This window comes from Stomoxys calcitrans, chromosome 5 (genome assembly GCF_963082655.1).
Source record: "Stomoxys calcitrans chromosome 5, idStoCalc2.1, whole genome shotgun sequence".
In the NCBI taxonomy this organism is placed as follows: domain Eukaryota; kingdom Metazoa; phylum Arthropoda; class Insecta; order Diptera; family Muscidae; genus Stomoxys; species Stomoxys calcitrans.
In genome coordinates this window covers 1,269,599-1,291,958 of record NC_081556.1, presented here as the reverse complement: position 1 = coordinate 1,291,958, position 22,360 = coordinate 1,269,599, and the positions used below count along the sequence as shown (strand labels likewise).

At 36.9% G+C, this 22,360-nt stretch overlaps 1 protein-coding gene and 1 long non-coding RNA gene across 5 annotated transcripts in view; one reads left to right on the top strand and one right to left on the bottom strand.

Moving 5' to 3' along the window:
* LOC106082344 (E3 ubiquitin-protein ligase goliath) overlaps positions 1 to 13,666 on the bottom strand; it is a 69,281-nt gene extending 55,615 nt beyond the window's left edge. For 3 of the 4 annotated variants that reach the window (XM_059370293.1, XM_059370294.1, XM_013244790.2), the window contains exon 1: positions 12,577 to 13,666. The gene's annotated coding sequence lies outside the window, so the exon portion shown is untranslated. Of the gene's footprint in view, positions 1 to 12,566 lie in introns of all 4 variants that reach the window. The other variant, XM_013244792.2, reaches the window with a different exon arrangement.
* LOC106082358 (uncharacterized) overlaps positions 1 to 22,360 on the top strand; it is a 193,086-nt gene that overhangs the window by 45,926 nt on the left and 124,800 nt on the right. The window lies entirely within an intron of this gene.

The following is a 22,360-nucleotide window of genomic DNA, read 5'->3' as shown; positions in this document are numbered from 1 at the left end:
ACTGCTTGATAAGAGCACTCCTTGTCCCGATGATATAATGGTACAGTGGCAAACCATTGCCCTCTCCATGGAAAATGCCGCTAAATCCATACTTGGGTACCGGAAGCCTTCGACCAAGAGTGTCGAGATGCTACTGAAGCCAAGAATGCGGCATATAGAGCAACCCAGATGAAGGAGAAGTATCGGTAGAAAGGGAGAGACGAGAAACGTCTTTTTCGCAGAAAGAAAATGAAAATGGAAAGACGTGAGTGTGAGCGAATTGAGATGTACATGAGTCGGAATGAAGTCCGGAAATTACACCAAAGAATTAAACATCAAACCGATGGCTTTGGTACCGGCACTTCCCCCTGCAGAGACAAAGAAGGAAATCTTGTAACTAACACATATAGCATGCTAATTTTTTTCTATGGAAGGAGAATATAAAAAAAAATTCTAAAGAGATAACAAAAAACTTAAATTTTGTGAAATTATTTTTATATTTTGTGCAAAATTCTTTATTAAATAACTTTTGACTAAAATTTCCACAAAAATCAGAGTGTGACAAAAATTTCTATAGAATTTTAATTTTGATAAATATTTTCGATGAATATCAAATGTCGCCTAGATGTTCAATGCAAATAAAATTTTAATAGAATATTTTCATATTTTCACAAAATTTTCCATAGAAATAAATATCCCAGAATTTTATGGCTATACTTGAAATTTATGCTTTATGGATGTCTGAGTGGTTTGCCTTACCAAAATCTTGCTCGAACGGTTGTTTGTCTAAAAACATGCCGAATTTTGTTTGCTTACAATAAATCCAATAATTAGCATATGAAATAAATAAACAGTTAAAATTATTTAAATCAAATTCAACTTAAAAAGGAGTGAACAGATTAGACACCTATGAGTTAATGTGTAACAAGAAAAAAACAAACATTTTAAGAACACATCTGACAGAAAGTTGTTGCCAAAAGCCTTTAAGCGTTGGGTAAATTTTAATGAATTTTCTAATTTTGGTAACACATGGCCGGCAACGGTTTGAGTAGTCTTCAATCTATAAACGCAACAAAAAACTCATCATTTCCGTGTTTATAAGCAACGATTAACACAAGGCATGTTTGTTGGTGATGATGGTTTTCAAAACAAAAAAACACGTTTTTGGCCAAAGGCTAGGCGCTAGCCGCTATTTCAAGTGTAACACTTTTTGCAATACATCTAAAGAAACACCAATCTGGCCAATTACATCTTAGGCCGAGTTGCGTGTGACCATATCTCAGCCTTCTATGGGAGAAGGCTTTTGTTTGCTCCAAACAATGGCAACCTAATTCACACACTCCCATTGTAGGTGAAGTAATGAATCATGGCAATATTTCATACCAAAAAAACGCTAATTTTCAGGGAAATTGTTACTGCTTTTCACACAAACGTTGCCATGGCAAGTGGCGTTTGGCGAAAAATTGTTGTGAGATTGAGGGAGTTGAAAACATGTGGGTATTGCGCTTTTGTGATGTATTGGATTTTGACCACACACAATTCGAAGTGAATTGAAAATAGTCGCTCTAATGGCATACGAAAATGTCCACGGCCAACGGAATTGATTCACAAGTGGGCAATAATAAGGACTTGTAAATAAATAAACAGGACTTTCTTGGAGACATGTGTTCAAATATGTATTACACTCACTCACTTTGTTTAATTGTTTCCCCTTCCCACTTCCACTTCCCTAACCAAATACACACGTTTAATGTCGTATTCAAGTATTAAAGTGTGGTCTATTAAGGGACTATTTGGCTTCCAGATGTTAGAGTGGGTTATATACCAGGTGTTGGAAACCAAATCCATTGAAATGCTATTTTTTTAATTAGTCACTAATAATTAAAAATGGTTATAAGCTTTCGTTTTTGTAAAAATGTAAGTTGGAAAAAATTATAATAAACGATTTTTTTTAAAACATATATTCTTATGCCCATAATCACAAAACTTAAAATAGAGTTAAAGTAGGCTTATTGGAAAGGTTTCCTATATAAAACTGTCAAATAAACCTACTATAAAACTGTTTTGAGTTCTGTGAATACCAGTGTTGGCCCATGATTCGTCATAAACCGTTAACCAACAACCATTTTTATTAAAAGATTTTCTTTATTTTTAATACAATTTTTGATTTCTTATCCTAATGTTGATTTTTTTTTTAAGTTTTATTTTAAAATTATAAATTTTTACATTTTCTTTAAATTAATAAAATGTTAGATTTGGAAATTCTATGATTACCACCTGCTCAGGGAAATACTTTGCTTAACCCAGCTTAAGGTCTTGATCTGAATGTATGTAAACACCAATTCACTGGGTGCTGTCGTTATTGGCCATATTTATTCGTGCTCCGTTCTCTGTGTACATTCAGCCATAGCCACATACATTCATATGTACACACAGATGTCTATACATGTGAACCTTAATTCATGGGTTCAATCAACTTTTCAACATATCCAACATGCGGATATATTGTGGGTTACCCTACACCTACAAATACGCACATGTATTAGGCTGTATCGGCAAAAGGGTCTCCAAAGTGCACACTTGGATGGCATAAAAAAGGGTACAAATAAGTCTTATAAACCAAAAATTTCAAGTGCGTATTCATGAAGTATTTATCAAATCAAGTACAGAAATTGAGGATAAAAGATGATCTGGTAGAGGATTATTGGTAGGCCTTCTAAGTAGTTTACCAATGATCATTAGTGAATCAATTTTCAATACATTTTCACATTTGTATAGTTTTTAAAAAAATCCCTAGACAAAACATTTGCGGATAACCCTTATAAGATTGAATTAATGAATACATGATAAAAAAAACAATATTTCCACAAATATGGATCAAAGTTGTATATATAAAATTTTCAATACAAAATAACGACTGATATCAATAAAAAATAACGACACATTTCTATGGAAGTTAAATTTGAAACAAATTTTCAGTGAAATTTAAATTTGATGGAGTTTTATAAAAAAAAAAAATTTTTTGGTTTGTTAATTTTTTGATACCTGAAGCAGGCGGACCCACCCCCCTTACCCAAATTTTCAAAAAAGTCCGATATTGCCATTCAAGAGCAATTATTAAAGTCAAATTTGTAATGGGGTGCTTAACGCCTGCCAAATGATAACTTTTAATATCACTGATTATCACAATGATTGATGAGTTTGGAATACATTTTGCCAAGATACGAGTGTTACGTTCGAACTTTTTCGCGGTATATTCCCATGTTAATTATCATTGACCTGATGTCCTCGCTTTATGTGAAACCCAGGTGGGTGAAGATTCAAATCCACAGAATTTTCACATTCCAGGGTATCACACTCTATCTCTCTTCTTTCCCCACAGGGGCCTTGTGTTATATGTACGTAATGATATAATGTTCTAGAGGCAGCAACACTTGGGCTCACTAGATCCGCAATTAAGCTCCCTTTGGGTTAAATTTAGGATTGAAACACACGTACTTTACTTTGGATTTTTATATAGAAGTCAAAACTCGTAAAGGCAGGCTTTCTATGTGGCTTTGACTCCCTTTCTGACCCAATTACTACGATTTTAGAGGATTGTCCTGATAATGAAGTCGTTTTAGTTGGCGATTTCAATGTTCATAACTCCTCTTGGCTTTCCCATTCGGGACAAACAACTCCGCAGGATCAGTACGCCGAGCATTTCGCCACGCAGAATGGACTGACGCAACAATTGAATGAAGCGACACATATTTCATGTGTCGGCGGGCACCAGAATGACACTCTTGATCTTTTTTTAACTTCGCATCCTGAGAAGTACGCCGCCTCTTCTTCGCGCCGCCTCTTCTCCAGCCCTCAGGAGTTCAATTTGTATAAGAAAGAGCACATTTGGCCGAGCTCAAAGAAATTTTCCAGCATTTTAATTGGATTCTTTGGTTTCTAGACGGTAACGTAAATGCTGCTGCTGAAATGGTGGAAGGTGTAATAATAATAGGAATGAGATTCTTCTCGACTAGGAATTTATCGGTTAAATCAAGTGATAAAATTTGGTTTAAACGGGCATGCAGAGATGCTTTCATATCAAAAGAGAATGCATTTGGCGTCTAAACAAGCATTCCAATACGGGAATGCTACGCAAACAGGCAAGAACTTCGTGTGCCAAAGTACTTGGACAAGTTTATTTAAGAACAGCGTCTAAGAGCTAGAGTTATTGCTTCTTTGAGGGGATATAAGATAATTTTGGTCATTCGTAAAAAGAGCAAGTCTTGCTAAATATGCCCAGTTATTCATTAACCCGGTTGATAAGGCTAATCTACTGGCTAAAATGTTTGAAGGAAATTCTTCCCTGCCGTTTAGCAATCAAATACTCGCCGTGATTGAAGGTGTATAAAATTCGATGGCTCAGATATTCTTTGCTCTTGATGTTCTGGGCATGAAGATACAGTGTGATGTCCTTTGGTCAAAACACGTATTCGAGGTGCCGAAAGAAGAATTGAAGTGTTTGAGCCTTCTTAAGCGGTGCAAGAAATATTTCACCTCTTCTGATCTTCTTAATATCTATGCTACCTACATTAGGCCTAAGATGGTGTATAACTCTCATATATGGGCAGGAGCTCCAAAGACATCCTTGGAACTGCTTGAACGGGTTCAGCGGACGGCGATGGTATTGATTGGGGACAGTAGGGTATTCAACTCTATTGCTTCTCTTCAACATTGTCGGAATGTGGGTAGGGACATCCCCTGAGTGTTGATTACGAGAAAAAAAAGATATATAAAACTATCATTACAATTGGGGGACTTAAGTGAAAGGGTTTTGAGAGTAGTAAACGTATCGTAAAACGCTTATATGAAAAACGCTTAAGTTTTGGACAATTATGCAGAATTTTTAAAACGGATCTCGTGGCTGTCCACCAAGCTTGCATACAAAATTTTCTTCTGCTTAGACAAAGCTTGAGGCAAGTGAGGTCTACCTGTAGCCCTGTATATTCACTTTTGCACAGACCAAGTAATAACAATGCATTTATTTATAAAAAAATAGTCTATAAGGCAACGGAGCAGAAATGCATAACTGAAAATGCCATGAAATTGTGCAAATTTCCCCCACCCTCCCCAAGAGGTAGCGGATAAAAAATAACAAGGAAATCTTTAACAGTTTTCTCAACTTTGTCGGCTTTGTTGTTGTATTATGACTAAAGAATGACAACAATTACTGAGTTGAGTTCAAGAGGTGTTGTTGTTGTACGTATGTGTTGTTAAATAATTTCACAATTATTAACAATTAAAAAGAAACATTCAGTTGTTGAATTGATTTCTCTTAACAAAATATTGTATTTTATCAGGGACAACATCTCGTTTTCTTTCTTGTTGACTCCCAAGTGGGTGTGGGTGTGGGTGTCTTGGATGGGGGCCCTTTTGCAGAGCATGAAACGATTGTTACGAAAAAACCATTGTTAAAGAAAGCCATGGTGTTTTCTTACAGATTCATACATATATGGCATTGGATGTATGTACCCACGACACACTTTAAGTGCCAAAAATTTGTTTTTTTTATTTCAAATTCCCTCAAAGTAATGCAAATATCAACAAACAGCAAACAGCCAGAAAAGAAAACAAGCACTCACAAAAAATCTCTCACGGAAAAAATCGCTCTTCGTCTCTCTCTCTCTCCCCCCCCCACAATAGATGAGAATATGCAAAGGATTCTTTATGTTTTGATTTTTTCGTATGCAAAACATGCGCACTGCCATCTATCTCTCTTTTTAATTTTATTCTTTTTCAAATGCTGCCAAAATAGTGTTCGAAAAAGCAACTCTCGATTGCAGGGGGTCGGTTGCTCTTTGCATTTGCTGTGACAATGAAGCATGGTGGTAGCGAAGATGGTTTGAGAATTGCAGGCCAAGGGACATGGCACAGAACAACAAATACCCATACACATACTTACACACATTAATAGCCTAGGCATTATTTAATTAAAATGCCTCTGGGGAGTTTCATTTGTTCTCCGTTCGCATTTGTCACGAAACTTTTGTAGTTGCTGAGGAATGAGTGCCACCTCCACCCCCCTTCTCCAACGGCATGTCTATACTAAGATGTGCTTTTGTAAACATTGAGAATAACAGGGCAATTTAAATGACTTTAAGCATTGCCAAACATTTGTAATCGATATTAACAAAAATTCTATCAATATAATGGAAACAGACTTGTAATCACAAACTTAAGCATTGTATTATTCAAGAATGTTAACAAAGAGAACTGATTTTGATTATGCTACAACACAAATGACAATGCCGAAGAGCAAATATTTGTTAAATTTTATGCTATCATATTTCTAAGGCGAACATTGTGGCAAACTAAAAATCCAAATGCAAAGCTGCAGAAAATCCATTATTCCTTTCGCAATATAAAAGAGACACACGATCTGGGATTGTTAGGATGTTTGGATTTTACATCAGCTTGCGTATCGCTAGGGCATTCCCTTAGTTTCAAGTCACCTGAAGCATGTGAGGTTCTTTTTGTTGTAGCAGTGTGTCGTACACTGAGGCGACAGCCCTAGCCGATGAAGGATTCCATTGGGTCAATCCGGTACATACAACCAGATGCCATGGAATTAAAAATGTGAAGTAGGGTGGATCAATTTGCAAGGGCCAAAAAAACGCCCAAGGAACTGGGGCAAACTTCTCACATATCAATGAGTGCAGTCTGATTTAAGTTTAGGCTCAATGATAAGGGACCTCCTTTTTATAGCCGAGTCCGAACGGCCTGGCGCAGTGGAATGTTCATGGGCAAAATTTGTATTTGTAACCCGAAGCCTTTGGAGTCGACGCAGTCCGAGTTAAAGGCGTGGGCGATGAATGAGCATGCAACACTACGGAACAGCGAAATTCTCGGTAGGATGGCCAAAATCCTATGCGGGCATCCAGATCGTGAGAAGGCGAGGCTATTATTGAAAGGAAATAAGAAGAAGTTATTGGTATCATAACGGGACACATAGGAGCTGACTTATGTATAATCGGTGCGGAAACTGATAGCATGTGTAAGCCATGCGGAAAAAATGATGATGAGACGTTTGTCATTGCCCGGCTTTCGAATCTAACAGGTACCGGCACTAAGGTATTGACACAATAACAGGCTTGTACCAACTTAGGGGCTTGGCATGGAAAAGAATTAATGATTCTGTAAGTTGCACGGAATTCCTAACACAGATTTTCTTTTTCGAGGTTACTTTTTTACCACCCACCTTAGTATGGCGCTAATCGGTACTTAACCTGATGCAGCTGCCATATAAACCGATCTGGGATCTTGATTTTTTCAACCTCTAGAGGGTGCAATTCTCATCAGATTTGGCAGAAATTTTGTACAACGGCTTCTCCCATGACTTTCAACATACGTTTCCAATATGGTCTGAATTGATCTATAGCTTGATACAGCTCCCGTATAAACCGATCTATCGATTTTGTTTCTTGAGCTTCTACAAGGCGCAAATCTTATCCGAATGGACTGATATAGTAAACAATGACTTCTACAATGTTCAGCATTCAATTCGTTTATGGTCCGAATCGGATATAGCTCCAATAGCATAACAGTTCTTATTCATTTTCTTTGGTTTCCTTAAAAGAGATACCGCGCAAAGAACCCGAAAAATGCTATCCATTGTGGAGGATATATGAAAATCGGCCAGGCCGAACTTAGAACGCTCTTACTTTTTTAGTATTTAGAGCGCCCACCAAGCCGATTATTGGCTTAGGTGTATGTCCATAGTGGCGACTCATGCCTCTATGGACATTAACATCCGCAGCAGCCTCTTTTCAACCTAATTTAACCTTTTTGCCTGCCGAAAGATATACAGAACATGTGTATGCCATGGGAGTAATGTAATTGAATAAACAAAAAATCTGCCAGTACACACACAAACACCTGCAGAGCCCAGCCAGCAAGAGCCGCTGCCGGTGTCTAATGTTCGAAGTCATTGACACAACTTCTGAAAGATGCACAGAACATGTATGGAATTTGATATAAACACAATTCGGCAGAGCCTGGCCAGGATTCGAACCTAGATGCACAGAACATGTGTATGACATGGGCGTAGTATAGTTGAGTAGACAAAAAATCTGCCACTACACACACAAACAACTGCACTGGGAAAAAAAGGTAGCAGACAGGGTGTCAAGCATGGTGTCAAGCATGTTGTGGTATCTTCTGGCTTTACTTTTCCATTGCAAAATACGTCGATCATAAAAAGTTCGTCTCAATAGAGAAATAAAATGAAAAATTATTTTTTTTTGTCAAAAAACCGATTAAGAAATTTTAAAAAAGGTCAAACCGAAAACTCAGCAGCAACTATTTAACTATTTATATATAGCAACAAATTTCGGCATTTTTTGTTTACCTCTTGGGCACAGCAGGTGTGCAAAGAGATTTTATAAGAATTTGAATATTATTACATATATCAATTCAGTGTCATATATATTTTTATACTGCATACATGCTGATATGTGCATACGTAGGAAAATTTCCAATCTCTTTGGTATTTTGTTTTGTTTGTCGACATAAATCAGAGAAAAGTCTTTTAAGATCAAAAACAAAATTTTATACATTTTTATACAGTAGCATCATTAACTGATGATGAAAAAACACACTCACACACACACACACACATGCATAGAATTTTGTGTACTTCAACAAAATCGTTTATTGTTTACTACATTCATTAATGCTTTCTATAGATGGACATTGAATATGTTTATATCCATTTTCTATCCATTATTGTCCGTCCTTCTATTATTATTTCTTATATTTGTTTTTGTATTCAAATAACAAACAAAATCATTTTATCCCAGTTGCTAAAAACATGCCAAGCTCCTCTCAGTCTATGCTTAAAGTAAAGCGTAATGTGGTATTAAATGTAATTCCATATGAGCTGTGGTGACCTTTTGAGCAGTAAACTGATCTATTGCAATAAATCTCACTGCGCAAAACAACAAAATAATTTATTAGAATAATAATAACGTTCTTTTGGCACCATGTCTATTCGGTAGACAAGCAATCATTGCTGAAGGGTAAAACGTGTGAAAGTGAAAATGTACGCAAAAGCTGAAAGTGCTTTTAGCATCTTAGGAATTTAAAAGTTTTTTCCGTAATTTAAGATTTTTTGAAAAATACATGAAATTTCAATGGAAACATTTGATTAGAGTAATCAAAACCAGACAAAAACTTTTTAAAATTGTTGTCATTAGAGTAAATTTCATCGAAATGTTTGCTTGAGAAAATTTCATACAATTTTTTTTTGAGAAAATGCTATAGAATTTACGTTCATTGGAGAAAATTTCATTCAAGTTTATTTTACAGAATTTTTCGATACAATTTATTGGAAATAGAAAATTGCATAAAAATTTCTTCTAATGAAAATTTCATTTACTTTTATTCTTAGGAGAAAATTTTTTAATATTTTTTTTAACAAATTGCATATAATTTTTTTTATATAATGAAAGATTAATCGAATTTTGGTGTCGAAAACACTTTACAAAGAGGTTTTATTTTTCATGTTTTTGCCTGTTAGGGCGATATCATTAAATTTTACAATTTTTGTTTGTTTCTCTTTTAGAAATTTTTTGTCCTTAGAAGAATTTGGTCTTTATCAAATATTTAATTGATTTTATACCAAAGGATGGGGGTATATTCAGTTTGTCATACCATTTGCAACACATGGAAATATCCATTTCCGACCCTATAAAGTATTTATATTCTTGATCCTCGTAAAAATCTAAGACGGTCTAGCGTCCGTCTGGCTGTTGAAATCACGCCACAGGCTTAAAAATGAGCATAGACATAGACAGGTTAAGTTCGAAGATGGGCTATATCGAACTATATCTTGAAATAGCCCCCATATACACTGATCTTCCGATTTAAGGTTTTAAACCCGATTTAAGGTTTTAAACCCATTAAACCCAGCCACATGTTTCATTCGATTTCGCTGAACTTTGGCATAGTGATTTATGTTAGGCTTTTCGTTATCCGTGCCCTATATGGTCCAGATCGGTCTATATTTGGATATAGCTGCCATATAAAGCGATCTCCCGATTTAAGATCTTGGGCACATAAAAGGAGCAAATATTATCCGATTTCGCTGAAATGCGACACAGTAGGCCGGGTTAGACCCCTCAATATCCATGTTCAGTTTGGCCCTCATCGACCTATATTTCGAAATAGCTACCGTATAGACCGATCTCCCGGTTTAAGGTTTTAGGCCCATTAAAGACACGTTTATTATCCGATTTAGCTGGAATTTGGCACAATGACCTATGTTAGGTTTTCGACGTTCAAATCGGTCTATATTTGAATATGGCTGCCATATAGACAGAACTCCCGATTTAGGGTGTAGGACCCATAAAAGGCGCATCTATTACCCAATTTCGCTGAAATTTGGTACAAGGATCTATGTTAGGCTTCCGACATCCGTTCCCTATTGGGTTCAGATCGGTTATTCGTTGGATATAGCTACTATATATACCGATCTCCTGATTTTAGTCCTTGGACCCATAAAAGCAGTGATTATTACCCGATTTCGCTGAAATGTGACACAGTAAGCTGTGTTAGGCCCTACGACATCCGCATTTAATATGGCCCCCATCGGTCTATATTTGTATATAGCTGCCATATAGAGCGATCTTCCGTTTTAAGGTCTTGGGCTCATAAAAGACGCACTTGTTATCCAATTTCCCTGAAATTTGGCATAATGACCTATGTCAAATCGGTCTATATTTTGATATAGCTGCCATATTGACCAATATTCTGCTTTTACAACTTGAACAGTGAATTGTATTTATAAGACCACTTGACGTCCGCACCGAGTTTGGACCAAATCGCACCACATTTAAATATAGCTGCAATGGGTTCAAAAATGATGCATTTTTTTCCGCATTATGACGAAAGGTGGTTAACATATAAGCTCATAGTTCGGCCCTGCTGAGCTTAATGCCTTTTTACTTCTTTAGAGATTTTTTTTTCATTTTGTCTTTCGAGAATAAGAAATAGGTAGTTATTCTATAGAAAAAACTTAATGGAAAATTTTTGTAAAATTCTTTCTTCAGAGAAAATGTTTGCTTTATAAGGAATTACCATTTTCAGTGATACGCCGTTCGGACTCGCTCCGCATAAAATCAGTATCGAAGTATAGGGGCTCCCCTTCCCTCCAAAAACGCTTTAAATGGGTATATGACTCATCATGACTATATGGGACTCGGTTTTTGTTTGTTCCGTAGAATCAAAAACGGCTGAACCGATTTTTTTTAAATTTTCACAGATGTGTAAGTTTGTCTTAACCCACCAACGCCTTCCAAAAACCCAAAGTGGACCGATAGGCACAATATGGGTATGAAATGAAAGGTATTAGAGACTAGAAAGCGAATATCATATCATATTTGGCTCCAAGTACCCATAATTTATTTACTGAAAATCTCATTGAAATATTGTGTTTTTTGAAATATTGTCTTTAGAGACAATGTTTTCTTAAATTCCCTTGTGAAATTTCATTAGAAATTTTCCAGTGGACAATTTCATTATTTTTGTCTTTTTGAGAAAATTTAATTTTTTGTTTTGCGCGAAAATCATATGATGTAGGCTTTTAAGAAGTTGTTTTAGCCAGCCTTTGTCTGCCTTTTCTAACTTGTTTCATTTGTAATCTAAGCTTTAGGCAAAATGTGTGCAGCACAATTATAATCATTGTAATTATACATAAACTCAGTCCATTTACAAACAAAAACAAGTTTTTTTTTAATCCGATTTTCTCGTTTGCAATCACAATTTTCTTAATCAAAGAAAAAAAAACACTTCTAGCTCAACACAACTTCAAAAGTCCTACAACTGGTCACTGTGCAAAAACCAAAACTCAAGTTGGCAACAATGTCCATAGCCTATTTAACTTTCATGTCAAGGTATCAGCACTCTTATGCAAGGCAATGGGACTGCCAAACACCAACACCAACACCAAGCCAAAATCTACGCCCTCACCTAAATGGGAAGGGATATTTTGTAGTGTTCTCTAATTAAAGTGTCAAATTTTTGACAAGTGCATAATAGATTTGCTCAATAATAGAAGGCAGTAAACAGAATAGAACAACAAAAGGTTTCAATTTTCAGATTTTTGCGAATACAAAAACAAAAAGAAGGACAATAACATTCATGGATTCAAGGATTTTGCAAGAAAAGCAAACAAAAAAAAAAACAGCTGTGTTTATGTCAAACTCCCTGGGCGATTTGCTTTTACTCTCTCTCTCTCTCTTTCTCTCTCTCACTTTCTCTCCCTCTTCTTCTTCATGCATTCAATGGCAAGTATTTCATTAGACTAGGGTTCGGGAGAGTAGTAGCATTTGCTGAAGGATTTTGTTTTTTTTTTGTTGTTTCTTCGTTGAGTTTGCAGGAGCGAAGATGAAAGAGTATCGATTTTCCTACAAAACTTTTACTCAGCACGCGATTTGTTTATGTCTCTGGTGGGAGGGGGGGTGCCTTCACATCAAAATAACGGCAAATGTTAATAATATACAATAAGACAACATTATAATAATAAAACAAAAACAATCATAACAACAAACCGGTCCACACCTTCTCCAGCAAATGTTGTCGTTTTATGATGATAAAGTTTTCAGCTGTCGGCTAGTTGGCTGTCTTTGCTGTATTTTGATTTTGTGTTGTTTCCACTGCTAAAAACACTGCTGTTTGGGACTGGAAATGTTGCTATCTGCCGCTGTCAGTGCCTGTTTCTTATATATATTTATTTTTGTTTTTTTTTTCTTGTATAATTTAGAGTGCTGCGACTAATTTTCTTGTTTTTAACTTTTTTATCGTGTTTTTTCACCAATTTTTATCTTTGCACTGCACTACGTTGCTCGTAGCTTTTTTTCTACATCAAGCATTAAGATATAGGGATTTATTTTGAAGCACCACCAACACAATCAGCACTCACTCGAACAGCACTTCACTTAATTTGGAACTAGAACAAACATCAACAAATACAATAACAAATGGCACTTATGTGGACTTAGTAGTCAAGTAGTCGCATTATTATTTAGAATTTTTGGGATTAAACAAAAAAAAAAAAAAAAAAAACAAACAACTTTTGTTTAAAATCGAAGCAATGCTTTTTTGGGGCCAAACTCCCCTCATCAGTCAGCCAGTAGTCAGTTTCAGCAATTGGCCTTTGGTGGCGTCAAGAGAGGGGGTGTAGTAGTAGGTTTGGGTATAGAGTTTTGAGGCTTTTCGTGGATTTTGCTTTGGACCACAGACAAACTATTGGCAAACTTGTTTCGCTAGCACCCATCCAACTTCACAGAGACCAACGCGTTTTTGTTGAATTTTCACAAATTTTTATGTTTTGGGATGTCTTTTTGGTTTTTTCCGACTGTCTTTCTCTGTTTGAGCGACCTATTATTTGTGTTTTTTTTTTTGCTCGCTATTTGGTTTTTAGGCAGACATCGAACTTGGAAAATCTGACAACTTTGGATTGGTATCACAGAAATGCTGCTGTTTTCTTCTTTTTATTGTTGTTTGAATATTTTTTTTATTTTGTTGTTTTGATTCTCTCGAATTTTTGTTGTTTTAATTTTTAATTTTTTTTTTGAATTGTAAAGCAATCTCACTGGGCCAACAACCCACTGCAGATACTGGCGGACAACTGAATGGTGGTAAACACTCTACACTGTGAGTGAGTTGCTCTGTTGTGGGTCTGTCTTTGTCGTCGCCGTCGTCGTTATTGCCATTCGATCCATCAGTATGCGCTTGCCCCTCAGATACAAAGATACAGAGAGCGAACCGACACACAAACCCACCATAGAGAGAGTCAAACGGAATCAATCCGTTGGTTTGTTTAAAAAAGAGACATACACTGAGAATAGGTGCCACAAGGGAGACTGGATAAAACATATTCTCGATTGTAGCACTCTAAGACATGAAGTAAGGATCAAAATTTTAAAAATATTTAATTCCGTGAAATTTTAATGTTAGTTTGAGCAAAGTTGTTTGAAATCAAAACCACCACTATAAAATATGATAAAATACAAATTATCAAATTAAAAGGGTTTTTGTTTCGCGTACTTTTCCAATAAAAAGTTTCCAGTAAAAATTTGCCGGAGTGTAAGCGCCATTTTACTCACTTTAAAAAATTTGCAAGCAAAAGTACGCGAACGACTTCCAGTGAAAATTTGCAGAACAACAGCTGATTTTTGTTTTAGTTGGTTTTTTATTTGCTTGCTATGCTATATAGGAAAATAATTGTTTTAAAATAAACGCTAAGTTCGGCCGGGACGAATCTTTGGAACCCACCACCATGGATTCTGCTAAAATATGGCGACTTGTAAGGACTGAAAAAGTCAGATCGGGATATCGGTTTATATGGGAGCTATATCATGTTATTGACCGATTTGGACCGTACTTCGCACTGTTGTTGTGGGAGTCATAACAGAACACTATGTGCAAAATTTCAGCTAAATCGAACAAAAATTTCGGCTTCCAGGGGCTCAAGAAGTTAAATCGGGAGATCGGTTTATATGGGAGCTACATCAGGTTCTTGACCGGATTGGACCGTACATGGCACAGTTTTTGCAAGTCATATTAGAATACTAGGTACAAAATTTCAGCTAAATCGGACAAAAATTGCGGCTTCCATGTGCTCAAGAAGTCAAATCGGCACAACGGTTTATACGGGATCTATATCAGTTCCTTGACCGATTTGAACCGTACTTAACACAGTAATTGGAAGTCATAACAGAACGCTATGTGCAAAATTTTAGATAAATCGGACAAAAATTGCGGCTTCCAGGGGCTCAAGAAGTCAAATCGGGAGATCGGTTTATATGGGAGCTATATCCAAATCTGAACCGATATGACCCATTTAAAATCCCCAACGACCTACATCGATATAAAGTATCTGCGCACAATTTCAAGCGGCTAGCTCTACGCGACGGACGGACATGGCTAGTTTGACTCAGAACGTCGAGAAGATCGAGAATATATATTCTTTATGAGGTCCTAGATCAATATATCGAGGTGTTACAAACGGAATGACTAGATTAGTATACTCCCATCCTATGGTGGTGGGTATAAAAATGCTGGCGATACTTGTGAGGTATTTTTTTTTGATAAACGGCAATTGATTGACCCGCTAGATTGAGAAGGGTAGAAGGGGAGACATTCGTCGTATCCGTGATCCACTTGCTGCTGGACAGCCATCACAATTTACCGTACAAGAAGCTACAAATGTCATCCGTGGCGCCAAGTCGCGCAAGGCCCTGGTCCCAGACGGAATCTCTACACTGATGCTGAAGAATCTGGATCTGTCTGGAGTCGAGTGCCTCAGCCTGTCTGAACTCTGTTATAGTACCCGATGTTTGGGTAGATGGGTAGTGTGATCCCGCTACTGAAACCTGTAAAGGGCACGAATTAGGGGGATTCGTACTGACCGATCTCCCTTCTTTCATCAGTAACCAAGACGCATGAGGTACTTCTCCCCCGATCCTCCCATTGGACAATTTCCATTCGCAAACCATCAGCATGCATTTCGAAGCTGCATAGACTACAACTGTTTTACATGGTGTGCTGACAATGAAGCCTGGTGCTTCTGGATATTGTGGCTAGTCAAATTGCTGCGACTACTGATGTGAAGCTAAGGGAGCTTTCTATTTGGTCATGTGGCGGCTACGGACACTGTGCATCATTAAAGATATCTGTATCCGTTCACAATTGGCAGACTAGTTTGCACTAATTTTTTCCAATCCCACTGTATGACTCCGCCTCAAATGGTCTATTCGCTTAGTCCAATTTTGGGATACTCTTTCCAATATTTCGGACGGCACCCCTCGAATAAATGCTTGAATGTTGTCTTCCAATGCGTCAATTGAAGCTGTCATGTCTAAAACATAGTCTAAAGGCGTAAAATCGCACGATCTAGGCAGCCAATTGATTGGTCCCGAATGTGAAATAAAATATTCACCGAACTCGCCTCTCAAACCACATATCATGCAAGTCAAGCACTTGCATTTTGGGCACCAAAAAGTTGGATATCACAGCGGCCCAGTCACAGCTGACATCACTTGAAATACAAAATTACTTCGGGTGCCTCAAATTCTTGTACGTGTTCTCGCCTAAGTTAACACTATAGTTTTGAGAGCTCTGTTGGGAAAATGTTCTCGTCGGGGAACACGATGTTCGGAAATTCACCACATTCGTGCAGCGCAGAAACTCCTTAAGTATTTCTAGTTGTAAGATTTCTTTGTTGTAAGATCGTGCGCTTTTTCGAACATGTAAAGCTCTTTCTTGAGCTCGTTTTTTTCACGGGATATTTTCAGATTTTTTGTTGAATTCGAGTCTTTATCGCTCAACCGTGGTGATTTCAACTTTTTTGCCTGTTAGGGCGAAGATTATCAAATTTCACAATTTTTTGTTTGTTTCTCTTTCGAGACGAGCTCAATGATGGGAGAGTTTCTTTGCAAATGGAAAAGGAAAGTCAGAGATCGCAACACATACCAAGCCATATGGGACGCGTTTCGTCTTTGGTTTTAACGATGGAAGGCGTGATGGCTTCAAGGGCCGGGCCGTACGTTGATATGTTGCATTTGTATCGTATTTATTGCGAAAACGCCTATATGATACAAATACCCCAGTAACCTCGCTCGATAGCCCTGTCTATTAGCTGTACTTTTGCCAATGCATGTGTTCGTGTAATGACAAATTTTTTGTCTGCAACAATTGCACCACTTTCATGGTAGCATATGATTTAGTGCATCTGTTGGAAGTTGTATTGATGGCTTCGAAAGCCAGTCAACGGCAAGGCCCCGCTGTTGCGTGCCCAGATGTGAATCCCGATTTTTTTCATTTCAAGTTTTTTGCCTGCTAGGCCGAAGATCATTAAATTTGGATGGAACTATTACCAATCTAACTACATATCGTCGGCGTAATGCTATCTTGTTCCATACTTCATTTTCGAATTTTTTGAGTTTGAATTGTTTTTTTGGGGTGTTAAGATTTCAGATTCGCTAAGAAAAATTCACTTACTTAGATTTCGAGATATTGCGGCGTAAATATGCCAAATATGGCCTATTTCAATGCATTTTGCAAACTCCAAGTGCGTTTATCTCAAAATCAATAAAGTGGCGTATGGAACAGGATAGCATTACACCGACGATATATGAAAAAGAAGTATTTATGCAAAATTTCGAGAGGCTAGCTTTACCCATTCTACAGGTAGCCATATCGGCTTAAAATGTTTTAGCGAACCGAAGTATATATATTGGGTTGCCCAAAAAGTAATTGTGGATTTTTCATATAGTCGGCGTTGACAAATTTTTTCACAGCTTGTGACTCTGTAATTGCATTCTTTCTTCTGTCAGTTATCAGCTGTTACTTTTAGCTTGCTTTAGAAAAAAAGTGTAAAAAAAGTATATTTGATTAAAGTTCATTCTAAGTTATATTAAAAATGCATTTACTTTCTTTTAAAAAATCCGCAAGTACTTTTTGGGCAACCCAATACTTTATAGGGTCTTAGGCTAATATTTCGAGGTGTAAGAAACGGAATATCGAATTTAGCATACCTCCATTCTGTGGTTGAGTGTATAGAAATGGAACAACGGTGTGAATTGGAGGGATGATATCTCACTCTAATGCATGCCTCATGAAACAGAGCATTAAGCGGTTTAATGTATAAGGGATATGGAATAAAGAGAACCACATAACAATACAGAATATGTTGTTCTTTTTTCTCTTAACTACACAGTGAAAAAAAAAATTAAAAAACTTAAGTAATAAATAAATGCGGAGCCTGATTACTTGGCAAATCTAAGAGAACATAACTTTCAAAACGTATAAAGTTTTCCTACAAATTTCCTGTCATTAGAGATGGGATTCTACCCACCATATAAACTAAAATTTTATGTAAATCCAATGAAAATACAACTTCTACGCCTTTGAGTAGCTGGATCGGGAAAGTGATCACACCGTGGAACAAGTTCAAAATCAATTGGCAAATATCCATAACCGTTCTGTTACGTGGGTTGCTATATGCAATCTGGCATTTCCGTGGGCGACGAATGCACATGCAAACCTGTGGAACAGCGTGCGGCAACTGATAGCATGTGAAGCGCATGAGGGGAAGATGATGAGACGTTGGAGCATTTCCTTTGTCATTGCCCGGCTTTCGCGTCCAACAAATACCGCTACTTAGGTTGAGACACAATATCAGGCATGAACCAACTTAGGGGCGTGGCATGGAAAACAATTAAGGATTTTGTAAGTAGCACTGAATTCCTAACTTACGTGTTCTTTTTCGAGGTAACTTTTTTAGTATTTATAGCGCACAGGGGTATGGCTTAGGTGTATGTCCATAGTGGCATGGGGCGGATTAACATCCGCACCCCCTTTTCAACCTAATCTACTCAAGTACGAAATATTTGTGCAAAAGTTCAAGCGCTTAGCTTTACACATTTGAAAATTGGCGTGTTTTCTACAGACGAACGGACATGGCCAGATCGACTTAACATTTCATGATAATCAAATATATATACTTTATGGGGTATTAGACATCCGCTAGGGGGTCAGACCCTTCCCCTTACCAAAATTTTCCAAAAACGCTAGATCTGGGAAATGGGTGCATTGATTTAAGCACCAAAAATACAAAATTGGTGCAGCACTTTAGGATCAAATAAACGTGGGGGACGCCCTACCCCAAAGCCCACCCAAACGGACATGTTTACCGATTGGGACAATATGGGTATCAAATGAAAGGTATTTAAGTGTAGAGTACGAACTTGATATAACGATTGGACCTTACATGTAGGGGGGAATGCCCCTCCCCCAAACATCGCTCTAAAATTACATGTTTACAGATTGGAACAAAATGGGTATCAATAGAATGAAAATTAGAAGTAGAATACGAAACTTATGTATAAATGTGGGGTCAAGTCCCTAGAGGGCCATCCCACCTCAAAAATCATTCCCAAATGGACAGGTAGGCCGATAGGAACAATATGGGATTCAAACGATAGGTACTTGAGAGTAGAATACAAAACTATATGAAAGATGGGGACCTGTTCTCAGGCGGGTAACCTCACCCCAAAATTATGCACCAAATGCACAATTACACCGAACGCGGCAAGATGGGACTCAAACGAAAGGTATTTAAGAAGAAAATACGAAAATTATATAAAAATGTGGGTCAATTCCCGGGGGTCGCCACACCCCAAATTATGCCCCAAATGGTCAACGGGACAATACGGGATTCTTTCATCTGCAAGAAAACTTGGGTTTGATTTTGATGATAGACTTTCATGGAAAAATTATGTCAGTACGACAGTGGCCTGCCCACGGAACTTATATATGAGTCGGCAGTACACCCCTTTGTTGGGACATTTGTTCTGCCGAAACTATTGGGTTGCCCATAAAGTAATTGCGGATTTTTCATATAGTCGGCGTTGACAATTTTTTTCACAGCTTGTGACTCTGTAATTGCATTCTTTCTTCTGTCAGTTATCTGCTGTTACTTTCAGTTTGTAAAAGTGTAAAAAAAGTATATTTGATTAAAGTTCATTCTAAGTTTTATTAAAAATGCATTTACTTTCTTTTAAAAAATCCGCAATTACTTTTTGGGCAACCCAATATTATACTCTTGCGAGGTCTTTTACGGTTGTGATGTAATAAATTGCACGTATCCTTTACCAACGTCGTTAGATACATTTTTGGTTTGCGTAGAAGAGACCGGGTATCTCACTTTGTCAGACAAGTATATGGTGTCTCATTTAATTCGTAGCTTACAATAAGCTCGTTGCAAATGATCCACAAGATTATTAATGCCAATGAACCGTCATATTTGGCTTTTGTATTGCGTTTTGCCAACTCTACAAAATGTGATACAAGTACGTCATCAATATCGTGTATCTGAACAACAGATCTTTGTTAATCCTATACATCTCTTGTTAATGCTCTCATCTCTGCTTAAATTGTTAAATATTTTTTTACCAATTATTGTTCAATTAAATGAAAACTTGTTAAACTCATTGTACTTATCAATTTACCAACCCATGCTTTATATAAGACATTGTCTTTTGTATGGGTTTTATCATAATAAAATGCGAATACAATTCTAATGAAAGTTATTGGAGAGTTCAATACGAATATAAATATTTTCTAAATTTGCACCATGTCAAAAGTGAGCCGCAAATACTTATGGGTGTAGCCAATCACGCCAGGCCACTAGTATAATATATTCATGACTTACTATTTCTTTCAGTGTGCCTTCAATTTAACACATTCTTCCAAGCCCATAAATATTTGTTTTCATCCCTCTTTAGTGTTCTCATTAACACAACATAATTCACATGCAATGTGTGTACAGGGCATCTATCCACAAATACTCTACCATACAAGAAAGCTAAAGAGAATAGAAAGGATTGAGGAATTGCAAAGCATTTAGTAAATGAAATTTATTTCTCTCCAATTTATGGTATCATAATTCAAAAAGTGTAGGAAATTCATAGGCTAAAAAACCGATTTTCGTTTTAATTTGTACATTTATTTAACTCGTCAGGGTACCAACATTGACAGAGCACATTAGAAGAATTTAAAGTTGTGTGTTTAACATGCATTCGCACCAAATGTTTCCTCATGTTCGCAGACTTTTTGGTTAATTGGAGACAATAGCCTAGACGGTATGTGGTGCAGCCGGCCGGGCCCTTATAAATTCATTGTGATGTTAACATCTCCACAAAATCACCAAAGACAATATGCTACATTTAAGTAATCATTTGATCTTGTCTCCATGTTAATTCATTCAATGCACATCGATATGCTTGTTCTCCTCTCCATCTACATTTCCGTCCTTACCAGCCAGACATTCATACGTATGCCGCGTGTCTTGAATAATTTGTCTTGTTACGCTTGTTGAATTTAGGGGTTTTCAATTTGTTTTGCCTTATTAAAAAATTAACGTTAGTTTCGTTTTAAAACTTGTCTGTGATTCTCAACCATAGGCTGTTAAATGATGGCAATTCTCAAAAGGCCTAAAATATAAGTAAATCAGGAAAATTGCAAAAGTTGGGTTATTACACTGTAGAGGGTCTTTCTCACAGCAAATATTTTTGTAACACAACTTGGTTCTCATTGTTAACTCCCCAGCAAATTATCACCAAGTTATCATCTCTTCATTTCGGATTGAGGAATAAAGTGACGAATCTATTGGTACATCTTAATGAGCTCGTTTTTAGGACAATTGGAAACAGACCATTGATGTTATCAATATTTTTATTTTATTTTTATCTTTTGCTTCAATGAAATAACAGATTTACAGCTTTCCCCAATAGTTGTGTGTGTGGCTTCCCACCCCGCCATTGGCCCAATTTCTCTGCACTTGTTGGGCCCCCATCTAAACTTCCCCGAACCCATGAAAATTACAGCTCATTTATTCTGACACAATGATGGGGATATGTAAAATATTCTAGGATCAATTCCCACACTTCAAGGTTTGAAGTTTCTTTAATGCCTCCCATTAACATTCTTCCCCTTCGTGTCTGCATTCACTTCATTTCTTTGGCGGCGACTGAATTAACCAATTATGTAGACAAATCAGTATACAACACCACTCACCCACCCCACGTCGCTCTAATTGAAATTGTCCCCCAAATTTCGTTTCGCCTTTGTTTATTTAAATCTCAGCATGTGTTCAATGAAAAACTTTGGGGATGACTTCATAATTATCGCATGTGAACTGAATAAATGATGAAAAAATACTGAAAATTATGCACTGAAGCTGAAACTTATTAAAATTTAACTAACGTCTATATGTCGTTCTACTTGGTTGTATGGTTTCTATGATATTAACCGATATTGAAACAATTCTAAATGAATTCTTCTTGGAGAATTAGAAGAACTTTGGCAGAAATAATACGATTTTCTAACAATTTCACAAAGTTGTTTTTATTGTGGGACGCGATGTCTGTATTTCGAAATATTCTCAAAGTTAGAAAACATTCATCAAGATTGATTTAAATCTCCATTGCAAGGGGGTTATATTATTTTTGTCTATTATTTCCATCCTGCAGCAAATTATTCTTTAAATCATCAAACAATTGACGTCTCTCAGTTTTAATCGCTCTACAAACAACCTTGAAAAAATTAGTTATTGGCCTTAGGGTTAAGTTAACCGGCCAAATCGGACCAGATTGGGACAAATTATTATCTGAATTTATGTCGCTACTGGACGTCTTCATCTCAAAGAGCTGGTTTTTCATACGATTTCACAATGATTTAGAGGGTTTATTTATGGGGCAGCCCCACAAACATTGGACTCATATTAAGATGTCATAATCCTAGGGTGATCACTTCAATTTTTTAATTCCGGTTTATTCGG